The sequence below is a fragment of the Pongo pygmaeus genome, chromosome 14, assembly GCF_028885625.2.
Source record: "Pongo pygmaeus isolate AG05252 chromosome 14, NHGRI_mPonPyg2-v2.0_pri, whole genome shotgun sequence".
Taxonomy (NCBI): domain Eukaryota; kingdom Metazoa; phylum Chordata; class Mammalia; order Primates; family Hominidae; genus Pongo; species Pongo pygmaeus.
In genome coordinates, this window is record NC_072387.2 from 25585751 (window position 1) to 25608768 (window position 23018).

At 45.2% G+C, this 23018-nt stretch overlaps 1 protein-coding gene across 1 annotated transcript in view; it reads left to right on the plus strand.

The window, feature by feature from the left end:
* The first annotated feature begins 1973 nt into the window (after positions 1-1973).
* MPHOSPH8 (M-phase phosphoprotein 8) overlaps positions 1974-23018 on the plus strand; it is a 66129-nt gene continuing 45084 nt past the window's right edge. Inside the window, exon 1 of the mRNA XM_054447211.2 lies at positions 1974-2234. The gene's annotated coding sequence lies outside the window, so the exon portion shown is untranslated. The remainder of the gene's footprint in view (positions 2235-23018) is intronic.

The following is a 23018-nucleotide window of genomic DNA, read 5'->3' on the forward strand; positions in this document are numbered from 1 at the left end:
AGCACATCCAAACAAGGCTGAAAGTTGTAAAAGAAAATTACACTGTGTGGACAGTGTGTGTGTGTGTGTGTGTGTGTGTGTGTGTGTGTGTGTGTGTGTGTGTGTTTTAGAGATGAGGTCTGTCACCCAGGCTGGAGTGCAACAGTGCCATCATAGCTCACTGTGGCCTCCAATTCCTGGCCTCAAGCGATCCTCCTGCCTTGGCTTCCCAAGTAGCTGAGACTACAGGCATGTGTCACCACACCCTGGTTTTTTTTCGTTTTTGTTCTTTTTCAGATGGAGTCTCTCTCTGTCATCCAGGCTGGAGTGCAGTGGTGCAATCTCAGCTCACTGCAACCTCCACCTCCCGCGTTCAAGCGATTCTCCGGCCTCAGCCTCTCGAGTAGCTGGGGTTACAGGCACATGCCACCATGCTGGGCTAATTTTTGTAATTTTAGTAGAGACAGGGTTTCACCATGTTGGCCAGGCTGGTCTCGAACTCCAGACCTCAGGTGATCTGCCCACCTCGACCTCCCACAGTGCTGGGATTACAGGCGTGAGCCACCGCGCCTGGCGCACACCCTGTTTAAGGAAGAAAATAGTGTTGAAAATGAAAATCAATACACAAAGTCTGAACCAAAGCAATGGGAAGGCAGTGGCTGTGTGTTATGTTGAGTGGCTGTCTCAAATAGACCAAGACCTTTCTGACCCTTTGTCTTAGGGCATTAAAGAAAATTACTCTGGGCAAACAACAGCTTCCTTGAATGCTTTCACTTCTTTAACAAAATGCCAGAGAACCACAGATATAACCTATAGTTTCTTAGGGACTACAAGATCAGAGCTACAGTGTTACAGTTTTCACCAGTGCACTTGCAGAAATGGCATCAGATGGATTTCCTTGGGAGAAGGGGATTGGGAAATGGCTTTTTTTTTTTTTTTTTTTTTTTTTGAGATGGAGTCTTACTTTTTTGCCCAGGCTGGAGTGCAATGGCGTGATCTTGGGTCACTGCAACCTCCACCTCCCGGGTTCAAGTGATTCTCCTGCCTCAGCCTCCCAAATGGCAGAGATTACAGGCGCCCATGACTATGCCCGGCTAATTTTTGAATTTTTAGTAGATAAGGGGTTTCACCATGTTGGTCAGGCTGGTCTCCAACCCCTGACCTCAGGTGATCCGCCCACATCTGCCTCCCAAAGTGCTGGGATCACAGGCGTGAGGCAGCACGCCCGACCTGGCTTTTTCTTTAAAAAACAAACAAACAAACAAACAAAAACTGGTAATAAGGGAATTTACTTTCCATCACTACAATTGCAGTTTTTTGTTTTGTGTGTGTGTGCGTGTGTGTGTGTTTTTTTTTTAGACGGAGTCTCGCTCTGTCGCCCAGGCTGGAGTGCAGTGGTACAATCTCAGCTCACTGCAACCTCTGCTTCCCGGGTTCCAGCGATTCTCCTGCCTCAGCCTCCCGGGTAGCTGGGATTACAGGCGTGGACCACCACGCCCGGCTAATTTTTGTATTTTTAGTAGAGACGGGGTTTCACCATGCTGGCCAGGCTGGTCTTGAACTCCTAACCTCAAGTGATCCGCCCGCCTCGGCCTCCGAAAGTGCTGGGATTACAGGTGTGAGCCACCGCGCCTGGCTAATTCCTGTATTTTCATACTCAACTGTATTTTATATTAGGACCTTGAATCCCGAGTATAATTTTGTACTCAAATATAATTTATAAATAAGGCCTTAGCCTCCCGACAAGGTCAAACTAGCTAAAAACTTAAGTCCTCCCAACCACTGACATTCCCAGCCCCCAGCCCTCATCCTCAGCCCAGCTGGCTGAGGGTCCGACCTCAGAGTGGGGGGCTCCGGGAGCCCAGAGGCGGGAAAGTCCCCAGAGGCGCAGGCCCTGCCCTACAGCTTTGCTAGGGCAGGCAGCAGCGCCACGCCAGCTCGCGGGCTGGGCTAGGCGCGGGAGCTGGCCGGGCTGGGCGCGCCGCGGTCCCGCGCCCACTTCCGCTTCCCGTGCGGGGGATGGCGGCAGGGCCGGTGGGCGGCGGCGGCTCCAGGTCCCTGTCCAGGCGCGGCACTGCGGAGTCCGCCCCCCGGTCGCAGGGGCGCTCCTGAGCTTCGCGGAGCCGCCTCCGGGGCTGCCTGCGCGGAGGGCCGGCCGCGGCCGACGTGAGTGTTAAGTGGCCGCCCGGGCAGGCTACCCGGAGCCAAGAGCAGGCGGCAGAGCCTGAGCGGGACTTGGCCACGCTGGCGCGGCGGTAAGCTCAGACCGACCTGGCGCCTCCAGCTGCGGGGAGCGTGCTGGGCGGAGGGAGCGGGGCACGGGGAGAGCATCGGCGTCCGGGCGGCGTGACCTTCCCGGGGGCACGTGCCGCGGGAACCCGCACCGCCGCGGGGTGGCCCGTCGGGGTCGCCGGAGAATCTCGGGGTCGTCGGCCTCCTTCCCGCAGTGCCCACCTGGTGGGAACTTTTGTCCTCCTTTGCCCTCAAGTCCTGTCATTTGACCGCGGGGCTCCGCGCCGCCGGGGCGCCAGCGCCGGGAAGCACGGAGCAGTTTCTGCATGGAGATTTGCAGGCTGCCAGAGAGTGGGCGGCTGGGCAGGGGCGGCTAGCGTTTAGGGCCGGGTAGAGAAAGTTGGAAGTCGTCCCCCTAACCTGTTCCTTGCGAGGCCGGGGAGGAGACGCGCCTGGCCGGGTCCTTGGCGGCAAAACTGGTTTGCATCTCCACGCTTTACCTAAAGCCCGGGCTCTGGGGACTGGATGGCTAGCTAGCCGGCGGCTCCTACCGCCCCAGCTTTAGCCAGAAGCTGGGATCTTCCCAAGGCGGTTCGTGTTCCCTGATGGAAAATGAAGCCTCATCTACTGACTCTCTCATCCAAAAAAAAGTTAATTTCCCGAAGGAACGAGAAGGATGGGTGGTCTACGCTGTTGTTCCTCAGTCGCACCCTGGTGTAATTTGAGAGAGGGGTCAAAAGCGCTGAAAAGATAATTTTTTTCTATTCCAAGTGCTACAGCAAGCTCATAAATCAATTTTAATTCATGCTGAACAGTCTTGCCTCCTCCAAGCCCTGTGTCTTCTCCGAGCCAGAGCTACACATACGTGAATCAGTTTTAGCCCACTCCTTCTGAGTGAATCTGTTAGTACCGATCATGGTTTTCTATCTTAATAATTCTACTAGTGGCTATTTGTAGAATGAATAAATGAATTTATTTATTTATTTATTTATTTATTTATTTATTGAGATGGAATTCCGCTCTTGTTGTCCAGGCTGGAGTGCAATGGCGCGATTTTGGCTCACCACAATCTCTGCTTCCTGGGTTCAAGCGATTCTCCTGCCTCAGCCTCCTGAGAAGCTGGGATTACAGGCGTGTGCCACCACGCCTGGCTAATTTTGTATTTTTAGTAGAGATGGGGTTTCTCCATGTTGGTCAAGCTGGTCTCGAACTCCCGACCTCAGGTGATCCACCCGCCTTGGCCTCCCAAAGTGCTGGGATTACAGGTGTTAGCCACTGTGCCCGGCCTATTTGTAGAATTTAATGCGTTTAAGTTTGGTTCACCCAGCGGGGTTGAATTCACATGGACAGAATGCAATGTGATGTGACTTTCCTTCAAAGTTCAGAAGGAAGTGTCTGTGCCAAAAGAAGTAAGTGCATTGAGGTTTATCTGGGAGGCCACATTGCACTTGCCCCTGTCTGTCTTCTCAGTTGCCTCCGTTATTTTCTTCCCCTAAAATGCATGGTTGGGTGTTTTGTGTTGCTTTTGGCCAGGTTGAAATAGATTAAGTGTTGGTTTGTAGGCACAGACCTGAAAGGACAGGACTTTGAAATGAATCCTCTGTCACTGACTAGTTGTGTGGCCTTGGAGAAGACCTTGTCTTGTTCCAGGCCTCAGTTTGTCCTCTGGAAAAGGATTAGGACCCTGATAAACTTTTTTAGGAAGATACCAGATGACCACCACCTTTTCAGCCTAGTAAATGGTCCTGCCTCTCCAGATCTATCAACAGCATATAAATCAGCATCTTGCACGTCTAACTTAGTTGCTTTATTAAGTACTGTGCCTTTGTTTTCACTGGTTTTAAATTTTTTGTAAATAAAGGAAGATGATTGAAGTCCGGTCATTGGCAAAATGCTTCAAGAGGTTTAAAAAACTTCTCCACAGCCAGTGTTTTCTGTTGACGTTCAGGATGACATTGGTGTTAGGAAGGCTCTTAGTGTTTGTCTCTGATCCAGCACGAAGGGTCACACATCTCTTCAGTGTGATGAGGAATAAATTGTTCCTTATTCACAAATAAGTTACTGTAGGGGATCGGTCAGGGTGGTGGGAGAAATTATAAAAATAAACTTATAGGAAATAGACACAAACCTTCTTGGAAGGCCGGGAGGTTTGCATAGCTTCAGTAAAAGATTTGGCTGAAGGCAGCTGAATTCTCTTAAAAGCTTGGGGTATAGATACATAGAAATTGTAGAGGAATTTATCTAAATGGCTTGTTTACTCATGTGGTCCTAAGACCAGCCTTTGGTCCTCTGTGGGTGCAGGACTGCTCTCTACTCGGAAGGTCAGCAATGTTAATTACCCTCTAGTGGTGTTTACTCGAGACCTTTGTGCATAAATGCACGGGGCGCTAGCTTGTCAGGGCTGGCAGCTGCTACAGCTCTTTCTGTGAAGCTGCCTGGACTTCTAGCCTGCTCTTTCATGGGATGGATACCTATGTCTGAGTGCATTTCTTCATCTGTCGTGCAGCCAGGGTCTGCAGGTCAGACCCAGCAGTCTTTGGCTGATGTCAGCATTCCTAGCATATGCCCGTTTCCAGGGGCTGGCTACCCAGACTGTGGCCCTCAGTGTGCAAAATGTGCAGATCTCTTGATCCATTTCTAGGTGTCCCAAGCAATTATTTCATGAATCTTGCTTTTGGTGTTGCATATAAAAGCTCATTGCCAAATCCAAGTTCATCTAGATTTTCTGCTGTGTTATCTTCTAGAAGTTTTCTACTTTGGCACTTTTCTTTTTTTTTTTTTTTTTCCAGAGACAGAGCCTCCCTCTGTTGCCTAGGCTGGAGTGCAGTGGTACAGTCATGGCTCACCACAGTCTCAAATTCCTGGGCTCAAGCGATCCTCCTGCCTCAGCCTCCCAAGTAGAAGGGACGAGAGGCGCATGCCACCACACCCAGCTAGTTTTGCACTTTTTACATTTCAGTCTGTGATCGTTTTGATTTGTAAAAGTTGTAAGGTCACAGAACATTTGTGTTTTGTAAAAGGTGTAAGGTCACTTTCCACCTTCCTCTACACAACCACTTGCAAGCCATTCCCCCTCTACCTTGTGTAAAATCTGGTTTCTTTGACATTCCCTACGTGTTCTCATCGCCGCCATCCACCAGCCACCCAAGACCTCCCTCATTCCTATGGTTCCTGCCTTCATCTTCAGTGACTTCCAGCATCCTGAGCTATGGCCTGGCCTAATGCCCTGGCCGGTCGCTACTAACATTTTTAGAAGTTCTGTTTGTAATGAGCTACATATAAGCACTGAAATTAAAAGAAAAAGTGAAGAATTTTTGCCTATATTTGGAAACTTTCCTTTCAATAGGTAATAAGCAGAAAGACAAAGCAAGAGAACTCTGCCTGGGTATTATGAAAAATAAACGCACTGAAGAAGAAGATCTTCCTATTTTAGATTAGTCATAAGGAAGAAGAAATCCAGGAAAACCTCTTCTGCCATGCTAGCTAGGGAGGAGTGGGTGACAGTTAAGATGTCTCGCGACACTTGCATCCAGACATGGCCAGGTAGACAGAGGGTGGCCCAATCAAAAGGGGCGCCAGCGGCCAGGTGCAGTGACTCATGCCTGTAATCCCAGCACATTGGGAGGCAGAGGCAGGTGGATCGCCTGAGTTTAGGAGTTCGAGACAAGCCTGGGCAGCACGGCAGAAACCCCGTCTCTACAAAAAAATATACAGAAATTAGCCAGGTGTGGTGGTATGTACCTGTAATGCCAGCTGCTTGGGAGTCTGAGGCATGACAATCACTTGAACCCAGGAGGTGGATGTTGCAGTGAGCCCAGACTGCACCACGGCACTCCAGCCTGGATGACAGAGCAAGACTCTGTCTCAGAAGAAAGGGACACCAGCTCTAAGCAGCTGATTTGCTTATACCAGGTATCTAGCAAATATCTGCCTTACAGGCCAGAACAGTATGAGAGGTCTCAATTCTGGAAAGATATTGCTGGAGTTGGCATTGGAAGCAGAGAAGGCTAATTGTCCTCCTGTGTCAATTCCCAGGATTTGATTCTGGCCAGCCATCCAGCTGGAGTGCACACCCTTGCATCTGGGAGTGGCCATGACACTCATTTCTAGCCAATGGAATGTAAGTAGATTTGATGATTGCAACTTCCAGGTCAGGTCCTCAAAAAGGGAAACAACTTACTTACTGCATCCTCCCATTTTCCTTAGCCATGGGCTTTGAGTCGCCTCCACCCTGTAGCAGATGGCACACCCTGGTGCGGCTTCAGGCCCCAAGACAAAAAGGTGTCCCTGGATGAAATGGAACAAAAACACCTACTCACCCTGAACCACCTGCCGACTTTCAGGCTGCTAAGTGAGAAAGAAATATGCTTTATCTTGTTTGAGCTACTGCATATTTGGAGTATTTTTGTGACAGCAACTTAGCCAGTATTGTAAAGAAACAGCATTGTATCTGTCTTAAGAGAACGACACCCTAGTGGCACCAACACTACTCCTCCATTCCTCCCCAGGACTACAGGGAGATAAAGCCCACACTGCAAACCCCATCAGGCCTGAGAATTATACTCAGACCTGAGGCTGGGCAAGGGGAATAGGCAACTGAGCAATTGGTATCATTTCCCATCTTAAACAAAGAAAAAAAAGGCATCTCTCAAACTCACTTTGTCACCTGCCCTTCAGCCGTCACTGGGTTCATTCCTAACCTTTACAAATTTGTCCAGGGTGGCTTATCTTCCTATCTCACCCTGCAGTCTACTCTCTCACTAGTATTATCTCATGCTTCCTTCTGTCTAGCACTATTCCAAAATTCTCATCCAAAGACCACTTTTTTTTTTTTTTTAAGAGAGAGACAGGGTCTTGCTTTGTTGCCCAGGCTGGTCTTGAACCCCTGGCTTCGAGTGATCCTCCTGCCTCAGCCTCTGAAAGTGTTGGGATTACAGGTGTGAGCCACCACACCTGCCCCAAAAACCACTTTTTAGTCCTTATCTTTCTATACTTCTCAAAAGCTTTTTTTTTAATTTTTTTATTTTTTTATTTTTAGAAACAGGTCTTGCCCCGTCACCCCATCGTGCAGTGGCACGATCATAGCTCACTCTATAGTCTTGAACTCCTGAACTCAAGTGATCCTCCCACCTGAGCCTCTCCAAGCACTGTGATTACAGGTGTACCACCATACCCGGCTAATTTTTTTTTTTTTTAAAAAGAGGGGGTCTTGCTATGTTGTCCAGGCTGGTCTTGTACTCCTGGCCTCAAATGATCCTCAAAACATCATGGGTTTGAGGGTAAACTTGTAACACTGAATGAAAGAGGCTACAGTGTACCTAAGAAGTTGGTGTGTTGTGAAAGGAGGCATCGCTTATCAAAATGGATTCTTCCTCACATGGGGCATAGTAACTGTTAAGCAGTTAGTGAGGAGAAACTAATTTCGATCCTCACCAAATACAGCACACACCAAACCAGATACTAAAGAGAGAAACATTCTAAATAACTACACAAGGAAACTACACCTTGGCCTCCCAAAGTGCTGGGATTACAAGTGTGGGCCACCACACTTGGACTCAATAGCTTTCTATATTCTTAATCATGTAAGTATATAGATAGGTGATTTTTCACAAATTGAACACAAGAAACTGACGTCCAAGTCAAGAAATAAAACCCCACACCCCAGAAGCCTCCTTCCCACTTCCTTCCAACCATGCCTGTTTGTGTACTTGGTATTAGTGGAATCACACAGTGTGTGGTTGCTTGTGTCCAGCGTATTTTGCTTAACATTGTGTTTCTGCCATTCAGCCACGTCAGGAAACCACCCCGATACCCACCACAGAATGAGTAATTACATTGATATCCATGTGTACCAAGTGTCAGTTTAGGCTGTCCTGAATGGCGTGCTCTAAGCAATATTCTAGCGCAATGCCCGTGACTTTACTGCGCACGCCCACCGCTCCTTCCTCCTCCATTCTGCCTTTGTTTTTGCCTCCAATTTGGCCAGTCATTCCCAGGCTCATTTGCAGGCCCTTCCTCTGCCACCTCCTAAGTGATGGGAGGGCTCAGGATCGCAAGCCATTTTCTAGCTCTACATTCTTTTCTGGTGTCCTCATCCCCTCATGGATTAATTGTCATCAACAGGTTGGTTGTTTTCTAATCTTATCTCAAGTCCAGATCTCTCTCTTGAGCTCCTCTTGGCCCAAATATCCGTTTGGGCATTCTGTTATTTCCTTTTTTCTTTTTTCAATTATGGTAAAAAAAAAAAAAAGACATAAAATTTAGCATTTTAACCACTGCGCCCAACCTAGCTTTACCATTTTTAAGTATACAGTTCAGCAGTGCTAAGTATATGCACATTGTTGTATAATAGATCCCTAGAACTTTTCATCTTGAAAAAAGAAACTTTATTCCTATTAAATATCAATTGCCAACCGAGGCAGTGGCTCACGACTATAATCGCAGCACTTCGGGAGGCCGAGGCAGGCGGATCACTTGAGGCCAGGAATTCGAGACCAGCCTGGCTAACATGGTGAAACCCTGTCTCTACCAAAAATATATAAATTAGCTGGGCATGGTGGCACGTCCTGTAATCCCAGCTACTCGGAGGCTGAGGCAAGAGAATCGCTTGAACCCAGGAGGCAGAGGTCTCAGTGAGCCAAGATCGCGCCACTGCACTCCAGCCTGGGCCACAGAGCAAGACTGTCTCAAAAAAAAAAAAAAAAAAAAAAGAATCAACTGCCCATCTCTTCCTTTCTCTCAGCCCTGGAAACCACCATTCTACTTTCCATTTCAATGGGTTTGACTACCTTAGATACTTCATATGAGTGGGGTCATGCAGTATTTGTATTTTGTGGCTGCATTATTTCACTCAGTGTAGTGTCCTAGATGTCCATCCATGTGTACCAAATGTCAGAATTTCCTATCTTTTCAAGGCTGTATTATATAACATTGTATGTATATTTCACATTCTGTTTATTTGTTCATTCGTGGACAGACATTTTGTTTGCTTCTACCTCTTGGCTATTGTGAATAATGCTACTATCAACGTGGGTATGTAAATATCTCTTTGAGATCCTGCTTTGAATTCTTTTGGGTGTTTTGTTTTTGGTTTGTTGTTGTTGTTGTTGTTTTGAGACGGAGTTGTCACCCAGGCTGGAGTGCAGAGGCGTGATCTTGGCTTACTGCAACCTCCGCCTCCCAGGTTCTAGCGTTTCTCCTGCCTTAGCCTCCCAAGTAGCTGGGATTAAAGGCACACACCACCACGCCTGGCTAATTTTTGTATTTTTAGTAGAGATGGGGTTTCACAATGTTGGCTAGGCTGGTCTCAAACTCCTGGTCTCAAGTGATCTGCCCACCTTGGCCTCCCAAAGTGCTGGGGTTGCAGGTGTGAGTGACCATGCCCGGCCTGTTTGTTTGATTTTTGCCCTCTTAACCTTATCATCCACCAGAGGATGAATTCTTTTGTAAAAGGATTGTTGGATATGATAATATTTCTAATTTTTTGAGGAATCTCCACACCGATTTCTATAGTAGTTGCACCATTTTATATTCCTACCAACAGTGCACGAGGATTCCAGTTTCTCCACATACTTGCCACTTGTTATTTTCTGGGTTTTAATTTTTTTATAGTGGCCCATCCTAATGAGTGTAAGGTATTTCATTGTGATTTTGATTTACATTTCTCTAGTGATTACTGATGTTAAAACATCTTTTCGTATGCTTCTTGGCCATTTGTACATCTTCTCAAAAGAAATGTCTTCGTCTTTTGCTCTTTTTAAAATCAGGTTATTTGGTTTTTGTTGTTCAGTGGTAGGAGTTCTTTGTATCTTCTGGATACTAAACCCTTATCATAAATATAATTTAAATAGTTCCTTCCAGTCTGTATGTTGCCTTTAATTTGTTGATTATTTCCTTTGCGTTGTTCAGTGGTAGGAGTTCTTTGTGTCTTCTGGATACTAAACCCTTATCATAAATATAATTTAAATAGTTCCTTCCAGTCTGTATGTTGCCTTTAATTTGTTGATTATTTCCTTTGCTACACAGAAATTTTTGAGTTTCGTGTGGCCTCATTTGTCTGTTTTTTGCTTTTGTTGCCTATGCTTTTGGTATCATATCCAAGAAACCATTGCCAAATCCAATGTCATGAAGATTTCCCCCTGTTTTCTTCCAGGAGTTTTAGAGTTTTCCATCTTTCATTTAGATCTTTTATTTTTGGAGTCAGAGTTTCACTCTTGTTGCCCAGGCAGAAGTGCATGGCGTGATCTCGGCTCACTGCAACCTCTACCTCCTGGGTTCAAGCAATTCTCGTGCCTCAGCCTCCCAAGTAGCTGGGATTACAGGCATGCACCACCATGCCTGGCTAATTTTTGTATTATTAGTAGAGTCGGGGTTTATCCCTGTTGGTCAGGCTGGTCTCGAACTCCCAACCTCAGGTAATCAGCCCGCCTTGGCCTCCCAAAGTGCTGGGATTACAGGCGTGAGCCACCACGCCTAGCCTCATTTAGATCTTTAATCCATTTTTAGCTACTTTTTTTTTTTTGAGATGGAGTCTCTCTCTGTCACCCAGGCTAGAGTACAGTGGCATAATCTCAGCTCACTGCAACCTCTGCCTCCCAGGTTCAGGTGATTCTCCTGTCTCAGCCTCCTGAGAGGCTAAGTGATGTTCCCCTTCCTGTGTTTATCTGGTATTACAGGCGTGTGCCACCATGCCCTGCTAATTTTTGTATTTTTAGTAGAGACAGGGTTTCACCATGTTGCCCAGGCTGGTCTCAAATTCCTGACCTCAAGTGATCCACCCGCCTTGGCCTCCCAAAGTGCTGGGATTATAGGCACGAGCCACCATGCCCAGCTCATTTTTAGCTAATTTTTTATATGCTGGAAGGAAAAGATCCAACTTCATTTTTTTTGCTTTTAGATATCTAGTTTTCCAGCAGTGTTTGTTGAAGAAACTGTCCTTTCTCCATCGTGTGGTCTACTCACCCTTGTTGAAGATCATTTTACCAAGTACATGAGAGTTTATTTCTGGGCTCTTTATTCTGTTCCATTGGGCTGTATGTCTGTATTTAAGCAAGGATCACAGTGTCTTCATTACTGTTCCTTTCTAATATATTTTGAAATCAGAAAGTGTGAGGCCTCCATTTTTGTTCTTTTTCAAGATTGTGTTGGCTATTCAAGGCCCTTTGCAATTCTGTATGAATTTTAGGAACTTTTTTTTCTATTCCTGCAAAAAAGGCCCCTGAAATTTTGATAGGGATTGTACTGAACTGTAGATCACTTTGGGTTGTATGGACATTTTAACAATATAAAATCTTCCAATCCATGAACATGGAATGTTTTTCCATTTATTTTTGTCTTCTTTCATTTCTTTCAGCAATGTCCTATAGTTTTGAGTGTGTAAGTCTTTCACCTCCTTGGTTAAGTTTATTCCTAAGACTTTTATTTTATTTTATTATTATTTTCTTTTTTGAGAGAGAATCTTACTCTGTCTCCCAGGCTGGAGTGCAGTGGCATGATGTCGTCTCACTGCAAACTCTGCCTCCTGGGTTCAAGCAATTCTCCTGCCTCAGCCTCCCAAGTAGCTGGGATTACAGGTGTGTGCCCTGGCTAATTTTTTTTGTATTTTTAGTAGACATGGGGTTTCGCCATGTTGGCCACGCTGGTCTTGAACCCCTGGCCTCAAGTGATCTGCCCGCCTCAGCCTCCCAAAGTGCTGGGATTACGGGTGTGAGCCACCGCACCTGGCCAAGAATTTTATTTTTAAATGAAAAATCAAATTTGTATATGCTTGTTGTATAGATGTTGTTTTGAAATATGTATACAATGTGGAATGCCTAAATTGAGCTAAATAACATATGCATTACTACACCTACTTATCCTTTTTTTGGTGTGGTGAGAACACAAAATCTACTCTTTTAGCAATTGGTTTCAAGAATACAATACATTTTTTTCTATGTCTTTTTTTTTTATACTTTAAGTTTTAGGGTACATGTGCACAACGTGCAGGTTTGTTACATATGTATACATGTGCCATGTTGGTGTGCCGTACCCATTAACTCGTCATTTACATTAGGTATATCTCCTAATGCTATCCCTCCCCCTTCCCCCAACCCCATGACAGGCCCCGGTGCGTGATGTTCCCCTTCCTGTGTCCAAGTGTTCTCATTGTTCAATTCCCACCTATGAGTGAGAACATGTGGTGTTTGGTTTTTTGTCTTTGCGATAGTTTGCTCAGAATGATGGTTTCCAGCTTCATCCATGTCCCTACAAAGGACATGAACTCATCATTTGTTATGGCTGCATAGTATTCCATGGTGAATATGTGCCACATTTTCTTAATCCAGTCTATCATTGATGGACATTTGGCTTGGTTCCAAGTCTTTGCTATTGTGAATAGTGCCACAATAAACAATATGTGTGCATGTGTCTTTATAGCAGTATGATTTATAATCCTTTGGGTATATACCCAGTAATGGGATAGCTGGGTGAAATGGTGTTTCTAGTTCTAGATCCTTGAGGAATCACCATACTGTCTTCCACAATGGTTGAACTAGTTTACAGTCCCACCAACAGTGTAAAAGTGTTCCAATTTCTCCACATCCTCTCCAGCACCTGTTGTTTCCTGACTTTTTAATGATCACCATTCTAACTGGTGTGAGATGGTATCTCATTGTGGTTTTGATTTGCATTTCTCTGATGGCCAGTGATGATAAGCATTTTTTCACGTGTCTTTTGGCTGCATAAATGTCTTCTTTTGAGGAGTGTCTGTTCATATCCTTCACCCACTTTTTGATGGAGTTGTTTGTTTTTTTCTTGTAAATTTGTTTGAGTTCTTTGTAGATTCTGGATATTAGCCCTTTGTCAGATGAGTAGATTGCGAAAGTTTTCTCCCATTCTATAGGTTGCCTGTTCACTCTGATGGTAGTTTCTTTTGCTGTGCAGAAGCTCTTTAGTTTAATTAGATCCCATTTGTCAGTTTTGGCTTTTGTTGCCATTGCTTTTGGTGTTTTAGACATGAAGTCCTTGCCCATGCCTATGTCCTGAATGGTATTGCCTCGGTTTTCTTCTAGGGTTTTTATGGTTTTAGGTCTAATATTTAAGTCTTTAATCTATCTTGAATTAATTTTTGTATAAGGTATAAGGAAGGGATCCAGTTTCAGCTTTCTACCTATGGCTAGCCAGTTTTCCCAGCACCATTTATTAAATAGGGAATCCTTTCCCCATTGCTTGTTTTTGTCAGGTTTGTCAAAGATCAAATGGTTGTGGATGTGTGGTATTATTTCTGAGGGCTCTGTTCTGTTGCATTGGTCTATATCTCTGTTTTGGTACCAGTACCATGCTGTTTTGGTTACTGTAGCCTTGCAGTATAGTTTGAAGTCAGGTAGCGTGATTCCTCCAGCTTTGTTCTTTTGGCTGAGGATTGTCTTGGCGATGCGGGCTCTTTTTTGGTTCCATATGAACTTTAAAGTAGTTTTTTCCAATTCTGTGAAGAAAGTCATTGGTAGCTTGATGGGGATGGCATTGAATCTATAAATTACCTTGGGCAGTATGGCCATTTTCACGATATTGATTCTTCCTACCCATGAGCATGGAATGTTCTTCCATTTGTTTGTGTCCTCTTTTATTTTGTTGAGCAGGGGTTTGTAGTTCTCCTTGAAGAGGTCCTTCACGTCCCTTATAAGTTGGATTCCTAGGTATTTTATTCTCTTTGAAGCAATTGTGAATGGGAGTTCACTCATGATTTGGCTCTCTGTTTGTTTTATCTACCTTTGGTCTTTGATGATGGTGACATACAGATGGGGTTTTGGTGTGGATGTCCTTTCTGTTTGTTAGTTTTCCTTCTAACAGTCAGGACCCTCAGCTGCAGGTCTGTTGGAGTTTGCCGGAGGTCCACTCCAGACCCTGTTTGCCTGGGTATCAGCAGCGGAGGCTGCAGAACAGCGGATATTGGTGAACAGCAAATGTTGCTGCTTGATCGTTCCTCTGGAAGTTTTGTCTCAGAGGAGTACCCGGCCATGTGAGGTGTCAGTCTGCCCCTACTGGGGGATGCCTCCCAGTTAGGCTACTCGGGGGTCAGGGACCCACTTGAGGAGGCAGTCTGTCCATTCTCAGATCTCAAGCTGCATGCTGGGAGAACCACTACTCCCTTCAAAGCTGTCAGACAGGGACATTTAAGTCTGCAGAGGTTTCTGCTGCCTTTTGTTTGGCTATGACCTGCCCCCAGAGGTGGAGTTTACAGAGGCAGGCAGGTCTCCTTGAGCTGCGGTGGGCTCCACCCAGTTTGAGCTTCCCAGCTGCTTTGTTTACCTCCTCAAACCTCAGCAATGGTGGGCACCCCTCCTCCAGCCTCGCTGCTGCCTTGCAGTTCCATCTCAGATTGCTGTGCTAGCAATGAGTGAGGCTCCGTGGGCATAGGACCCTCCAAGCTATGCGCAGGATATAATCTCCTGGTGTGCTGTTTGCTAAGACTGTCGGAAAAGCACAGTATTAGGGTGGGAGTGACCCGATTTCCCAGGTGCCATCCGTCACCCCTAGGAAAGGGAATGCCCCGACCCCTTGAGCTTCCTGGGTGAGGCAATGCCTCGCCCTACTTCGGCTCAGGCTCGGTGCACTGCACCCACTGTCCTGCACCCACTGTCTGACAATCCCCAGTGAGATGCACCTGGTACCTCAGTTGGAAATGCAGAAATCATTCGTCTTCTGCATTGCTCACGCTGGGAGCTGTAGACTGGGGCTGTTCCTATTTGGCCATCTTGGCTCCACCTCAGTCACTTTTCTTTTGTTGCTTTCAAGATTCTCTTTGCAATTTTGACAATATGTGATTATAGTATGACTCTATATGGGTCTTGCTGAGATTATTTTTATTGGAGTTTGTGGAGCTTCTTGAATTTGTATGGCAATTTCTTTCCTCAAATTTGGAAAATTTGGGAAATTTGGGGTCTGATATGGTTTGGCTGTGTCCTCACCCAAATCTCATCTTGAATTGTAACTCTCACAATTCCCACGTGTTGTGGGAGGAACCTGGTGGAGGTGATTGAATTATAAGGGTGGGTCTTTCCTGTGCTGTTCTCATGATAGTGAGTGAGTCTCATGAGATCTGATGGTTTTTTAAAAAAACAGGAGTTTTCCTGCACAAGCTCTCTTCTTTTGTCTGCTACAATGTGAGATGTGCCTTTCACCTTTCACCATGATTGTGAGGTCTCCCCAGCCACGTGGAATTGTAAGTCCAATATATCTCTTTCTTTTGTAAACTGCCCAGCCTCAGGTACGTCTTTATCAGCAGCATGAAAACAGACTAATACAGGGTCATTATTTCTTCAAGTAGGATCTCAATGCTGTCTCTCTTCTATGTTTGGGATATCCATAATCCATATGTTGTTTCATTTGATGGTGTCCCATAAGCTCCTTAAGTTCCCTTCATTTTTCTTCATTTTTTTCCCCTCTGACTCAATAATTTCAAATGAACTGTTTTCAAAGGTACTGACTCTTTCTTCTCTTTGATCAAGTATGAACCCTCCAGTGAATTTTTCCATTCAGTTATTATATTCTTCAGCTCCAGAATTTTCATTTGGTTCTTTTCTATAGTTTCTCTTTGTTGATATCCTCATTTTGTACATGCAATTTTTTCCTGATTTTGTTTTGTGGTGTATGTTTTCTTTTAGCTCATTGAGCATCTTTAAGATGATTATTTTGGATTATTTGTCAGGTAATTAAGAGATCTCCATATCTTTAGGGTTGGTTTCTAGAGATTTATTTTATTTATTTTGGCCATGTTTCTCTGCTTCTTTGTATGCCTTGCAATCTTTTTTTAAGCTTTGGGCATTTCAGGCTGGCTTTATACAGGGTAAGACCTTCACCAGTCAACCCACTAGAGATTCTAGGGCTTTTTCCAACTTTTTTTTTGACAATAAGTCTTTTCTGGGCTGTGGATATAATTCCTCAATTAAAGGTTTGCTTGCCTCTTTCCTGCAGCCCATAATCTCTTGCTCCCCTTGGTGTCTGTCTGTAGTACTACAGTCTTATTGTTGCCGTAACAAGCTGTCACCTTTGATCTCAGTGACCCCAGCCTGGCATTTAAACCGCTGTACCCATCAGCACTCCAAGTCAGGAGAGATAGAAATCTGCTCCTTGGGCTAACTGTCAAAAGGCCTGCGCATTGGACTTATGGTTGGTTCCCTTCTCTTTTTCTCTCTTGAGGGAGAAGAGGATTGGAAATTTTCTTCCAATTATACCACAATGTGCTAGGAATAGGGAATAGGTAGGGTGAGAAATAATCTCTCCTTGACCACACTTTAGTCAGAGTCCTCTGAACCCTCTACTTAACCAGGACTTGACCTTTGAGCTCCTGTATTCATCTTGCATCACAAAACTGTTTCTTGCAGTTTTAGCAAGAATCCTCCACTCTTGAAATCTAATCAAATTCATCATCCTCCACTATCCTCCAGATGACATTTGATCATCCTGGCCTGCCTTCAGCAAGAATCCTGTCAAATCAGTTTTACCAGAATGTCACCCTTCCCTTGATGTTGCCTCTTAGTAATTTTCCATCCAATGCCCGCCTCCACCCCCACCCCACCACCACCCTGCACTCTGCTCTTTGACTGTAAATCCCCACTTGTCTTGCTGTAACTATGACAATTGTCCTTGCTTTTCTTTACTAGTGGCAAGTAAAATGCCACACAGTTTCCTACCTGTTTCATTTCATCTCTTGGCTTTGTGCACCTTTGGGTGCTGCAAACTCTCAACTGGTTTTTGGAGTTCTCAGAAAGGCAATTTTGTCCATATGATGTTGTTAAGTTGATGTCTCTGTGGGAGAATGAGGGTCTGGGGTTTCCTATTCTCCATCTTGCTTCTATCACTCAGCACACTGTTACTTCATAAGTACATCAAAACTGGACTTTTTTGTTTTGTTTTTTGGAGATGGAGTCTCACTCTGTTGCCCAGGCTGGAGTGCAGTGGTGCGATCTCAGCTCATGGCAACCTCCACCTCTTGGGTTCAAGCGATTCTCCTGCCTCAGCCTCCCAAGTAGCTGGTATTACAGGCGCACGCCACCATGCCTGGGTAATTTTTGTATTTTTAGTAGGAACGGGGTTTCACCGTGTTAGCCAGGCCGATCTCAAACTCCTGACCTCAGGTGATCCACCTACCTGGGGCCTCCCAAAGTGCCGGGATTACAGGTGTGAGCCACCACGCCCGGCCCAAAACTGGACTTTGTTGATCTTCCTCTCCAAAACCTGCTTTACCACAGTGTTCCTTAAACAACAGAAAGACAACACCTGCTGCCATACAGTACTTAAACTAGAAACGTAGGAATCATCCTTACCTCTGCCCTCTCCTGCCATGTCAAATTATTAACCAAGTATTCTTGATTTTGCTTCATAAATAGTTATCAAATCTACCCCCGTCTCTTTACTGCCACACAAGGCCATCCCTTTTCATTTGGATGATTATTAACAGTCTCTTTAGGCCGGGCGTGGTGGCTCACAACTGTAATCCCAGCACTTTGGGAGGCTGAGGTGGGCGGATCACGAGGTCAGGAGATCGAGACCATCCTGGCTAACACGGTGAAACCCCATCTCTACTAAAAATACAAAAAATTAGCTGGGCATGGTGGCGGGCGCCTGTAGTCCCAGCTACTTGGGAGGCTGAGGCAGGAGAATGGCATGAACCTGGGAGGCAGAGCTTGCAGTGAGCTGAGATTGCGCCACTGCACTGCAGCCTGGGCGACAGAGCAAGACTCTGTCTCCCAGGTCTTACTGTCTCCCAGCCCGGAGTGCAGTGGTGTGTGATCACAGTTCACTGCAACCATGACCTCCTGGGCTCTAACAATCCTCCCACCTCAGCCTACCTAGTAGCTGGGACTATAGGCACGCAGCATGGTGCCTGGTTAATTTTTTTAACTTTTGCTGACATGAGGTCTCACTATGTTATGTTGCCTAGGCTGGTCTCAAACTCCTGAGCTCAAGCAATCTTCCCACTTCGGCCTTTAAAATCACGCTGGGATTACAGGTGTGAGCCACCGTGCCTGGTTTATAACAATCTCTTAACTGGCTTTCCTGACTTTAACTCCTTCAATTTAATCTCCATAGTGTAGGTAGAGCCATTCTAAAATGCATATGTGGCCCTGTCATTCTGCCACTTAAAACCTTTCAGTGTCTCTCTACTGTATTAGAAGTAAATTCTAGCCTCTTTTACAAAGGTTACACAGCTTTTTATTGTTTACAATCCCCTGCTCACCCCTCCAGACTCACAAAACAAACAGTTATTTGGTCCAAAATGTCAATAATGTGCGTCAGGGTTGAGAAATCTAGTCCTAGAGGATGGGCTCCAGAAAATGAAGGAGTCAGCCATGAAAAAGGAAGAAACGGAACCCCATAATAAGAGATCCAACAGGAGAAAGAAGCAAAAGAAATCCCCAGGATTTATACATTATAAATTAAGAGCAATGACCAACACCAAGTTATTCCTGCTGCTGCTGGACATCTCCAACTTTGAAGGCTTCCACATTAGCCTGGTGCTTACCTTTCCTTCTTTCATTTTCCTAATGGTTAGGCTATTCCTGTGCCCACTGTCAGTGGTGACGGGGCAGCCTGAGAATCATATTCTGGGATTTCTGTCAGCTTTAGCCTTGGAGCTGGTCCAGAGAGGAACAAACTTCAGATGCTCTGAAAGTCTTAATATGGGCCAGGCATGGTGGCTCACACCTGTAATCTCAGCACTTTGGGAGTCCAAGGCAGGTACACTGCTTGAGCCCAGGGGTTTGAGACCAGCCTGGGCAAGATGGTGGGACCCCATCCCTACAGAAAAATACAAAAAATCAGCTGGGATAGTGGCACATGCCTGTAGTCCCAGCTACTCAGGAGGCTGAGGTGGGAGGACCACCTGAGCTTGGGAGGTTGAGGCTTTAGTGAGCCATGATAATGCTATTGCACTCCATCCTGGGTGACAGATTGAGACTCGGTCTCAAAAAAAAAAAGGAAAAGAAAGTCACAATTTGAAATAGATGGGACTGAGAGCCTCTCACATAGAAAAGTTGGTCCTGCTGAAAAAGTGGATTAAAAAGGAATTTAGGGTCTTGCTTGTTGGTTGCTTCTGTCCCTGGAATCTTGCATTTCAGTTTCCCTATTAGGAGGCTGGATTGGTAAAAGCCTACCCTGAGTGCCAGACTAGTCTGGGAGGAGTCTTACTACCGGGTTGTTGAGGCTCTTGTTTACACCTTGGGGAAGCAGGCTTCCTGGAACTCTAGCTGGCTATTCTAGCAGACCTAGAATAGATGACAGGGGGAGTGGACAGCTGGCAGCCAATAGCACCACTCTGTCTCTGCAACTGTAAAACTAAATTAACCAGGAATTTATCTGAGAGGTGTTGGGGTCTAGAAAAAGAACAGCAGAACAAACCTAAAGAAACTGACAGAAAGGAATAATGAAGATAAAACAAATTAAGGAATTAAAGGAAAAAGTCAGATAGCAATAGATTGCTAGGTAAAACCAAGGGCTTATTCCAAAAAATAAACAAACCCCTGGTAAACCTGAGCAAGGAACAATTAAGAGAACCCAGGCTGGGCGCGGTGGCTCACACCTGTAATCCTAGCACTTTGGGAGGCTGAGGCGGGTAGATTGCCTGAGCTCAGGAGTTCGAGGCCAGCCTAGGCAACACGGTGAAACCCCATCTCTACTAAAATACAAAAAATTAGCCGGGCGTGGCGGCATGCACCTGACGTCTCAGCGACTCAGGAGGCTGAGGCAGGAGAATTGCTTGAATCCAGGAGGCGGAGGTTGCAGTGAGCCGAGATTGCGCCACTGCACTCCAGCCTGGGACAGAGCGAGACTCCGTCTCAAAAAAAAAAAAAAAAAAAGAGAGAGAAAACCCAAATACAGAACACCAGATATGTAGAAGGGGGAAAATACATATATGAATGAAATTAAAATAATTATAAGAGGCCAGACATGGTGGCTCATGTCTGTAATCTCGATACTTTGGGAGGCTGAGGCAGAAGCATCACTTGAGGCCAGGAGTTAGAGACCAGCCTGGGCAACACAGCGTGATCCTGTCTCTTCAAATAAAATAAATTAGCCAGGCATGGTGGTGCATGCCTGTAGTCCCAGCTACTTGGGAGGCTGAAGCAGGAGGATCACTTGAGCCCAGGAGCTTGATGCTACAGTAAGCCGTGATCGTGGCCCTGCAATCCAGCTTGGGTGACATAGCAAGACCCTGTCTCAAAACAAACAAAAAAACCCAAGCCGATTTATAAGATAATTCCATATACAACTTTATGCCCATACATTTCAAAATCTCAGTGATATGAACAGATTTCTGGGAAAATAAATAAATTATCAAAATTAGAACAAGATGTAAAAAGCCTGAATAACCTCATAATCTGTAGGGGAACTGCTCCATGATGGCCCTGGTCACCTTGCACTATCATCATAGGACATGCAGGCAAAAGCTTAAACCACAGCTATCCTGAGTCCTGTGATACTCCTGGAACACGAGGATGGGGCTTGAGAGGAGCTGCCATGGGGCTTCTCCCACCTGCCTCCTTTTCCCCACCAAGGATGCTGCCAGAGAGTTTCTTGTGGCCATCCAGTTCTAATGAGGTCTAAGGCTCAGGCTAAAAATCTCTGCAGCTGCAGTCTAACATCAGCTCCTCAGCAACGCGGTTATCTCACAACTCATTTCTCAGTGATCTAGCTCCTTTTGTTTCCATGTTCATTTTGGGGTGTGGGACAAGGACCATGGGGAACTGACATCTTTGACTACCCTTCCTTTTGCTGTTTATGTAAGTAATAAACCATCTAAATCTAAAGAGGGGCCGGGTGTGGTGTCTCACACCTGTAATCCCAGCACTTTGGAGGCCGAGGTAGGCGGATCATTTGAGGTCAGGAGTTGGAGTCCAGCCTGGCCAACATGGTGAAACCCCATCTCTACTAAAAATACAAAAATTCGCTGGGCCTAGTGGCGGGCACCTGTAATCCCAGCTACTTGGGAGGCTTGAGCTCTGGAGGCAGAGGTTGCAGTGAACCAAGATCGCGCCACTGTACTCCAACCTGGGCGACAGAGCAAGACTGTTTCAAAAAAGTTAAAGAAATTAAAGAAAAATAAATCTAAAGAAGGCTTGTTATATCTTTACTGGCTGGATCTGTTAGGTGATTTGATCTTGCCTGCTCTGTGCTTGACATAATTACAGCAGATCAATTGTCTTTTCTTGGTTGGCCAGATTAGGTTATTTAAAAGATTGCAAGTGCCCAGTAGCACAGAGCATGGATAAACAGATACTTCCTTATACTATTACTGGAAACAAATACAGTTGGTCCTCCAACTGCAGGTCAGAAATGCATTTATGCTTATGATGGTTGCATCTGTACTGACCCATGTACACACTTTTTTTCTTGTCGTTATTCTGTAAACAATACAGTATAACAAGTATTTACATAGCATTTACATTGGATTAGCTATTATAAGTAATCTAGAGATGATTAAAATATATGGGAGGATGTTCATAGGTTATATGCAAATAGTACACCCTTTTGTATCAGGGACTTGAGCATCTTTGAAGTTTGGTGTCTGCAGGACATTCTGAAACTAATTGCCCATGGACATCAAGGGAGATTATACAAGTGAAACAAAATTTGGCAATAGCTATTGTCTTTGTCTGTTTTCTGTTGCTTATAACAGAATACCTGAAAATGGGTAATATATAAACAAATAAAATTTATTTCTTACAGTTCTAGAGGCTGGGTCCAAGGTTGAGGGAGGGGCATCTAATGAGGGCCTTCTTGCCGGTGGGGACTCTCTCCAGAGTCTCAAGGCAGTGCAAGGCATCACCTGGCAGGAGGCAACACGTGCCAGCTGAGGTTTCTCTTCCCCCCTTACAAAGCCACTAGTCCCACTCCCATGGTAAGCCATTAACTCATTAATCCATTAATCCAGAATGGATGAATCCATTAATCCAGAATGGATGAATCCATTTATGAGGGAAACGCCCTCGTAACCCAATCACCTCTTAAAGGCCCTGCTTCATGTGAAGTGAGTTTGGGAAAGAAAAAACATTCAAACCATAACATCTATCGAAATTTAAATCACTACCTTCTTTCACTCATAAATTCCACTAATAAGAATTTCACTTCTAGAAATTCATCTTACAGAAATATGGACACACACACATGCACTATATATATTGCAGTTTATACACAGCACCATATATTATACATGTAGCAGTTGTAAAACAATATGCAATAGAGCTCATTTTAAAGATTATGTTCACATGGGGTCAGGCACAGTGGCTCACGCCTGTAATCTCAGCACTTTGAGAGGCAGAGACAGGTGGGGATCACTTGAGGTCAGGAGTTTCAGACCAGCCTGGGCAACATGGCAAAACCTCATCTCTACAAAAATACAAAAATTAGCCAGGCGTAGTGGCCTGTGCCTGTAGTCCCAGCTACCCAGGAGACTGAGGTGGGAGGATCACTTGAGCCCAGGAGTTCAAGGTTGTTCTGAGCTATGACCATACCACTGCACTCCAGCCCGAATGACAAAAAAAAAAAAAGATTATGTGTGTGTTGGTGCTTATATGTGTGTTGGTGCTTATATGTGTATAGGCTAAAAATTTGTGATGTCATATTACAAATTGGTTATTTTTGATGAATGGGAACTTTATTCCTAAAATATATATGGTGTATGTATGTATATACTATTTTAGTGTATATATATATATATATACACACACTAAAATAGTATATACTAAAATGGCATATATATATTAGAGACAGGGTCTTGCTCTGTTGCCTAGGCTGGAGTGTAGCAGCAGGATCATAGCTCATTGCACCAT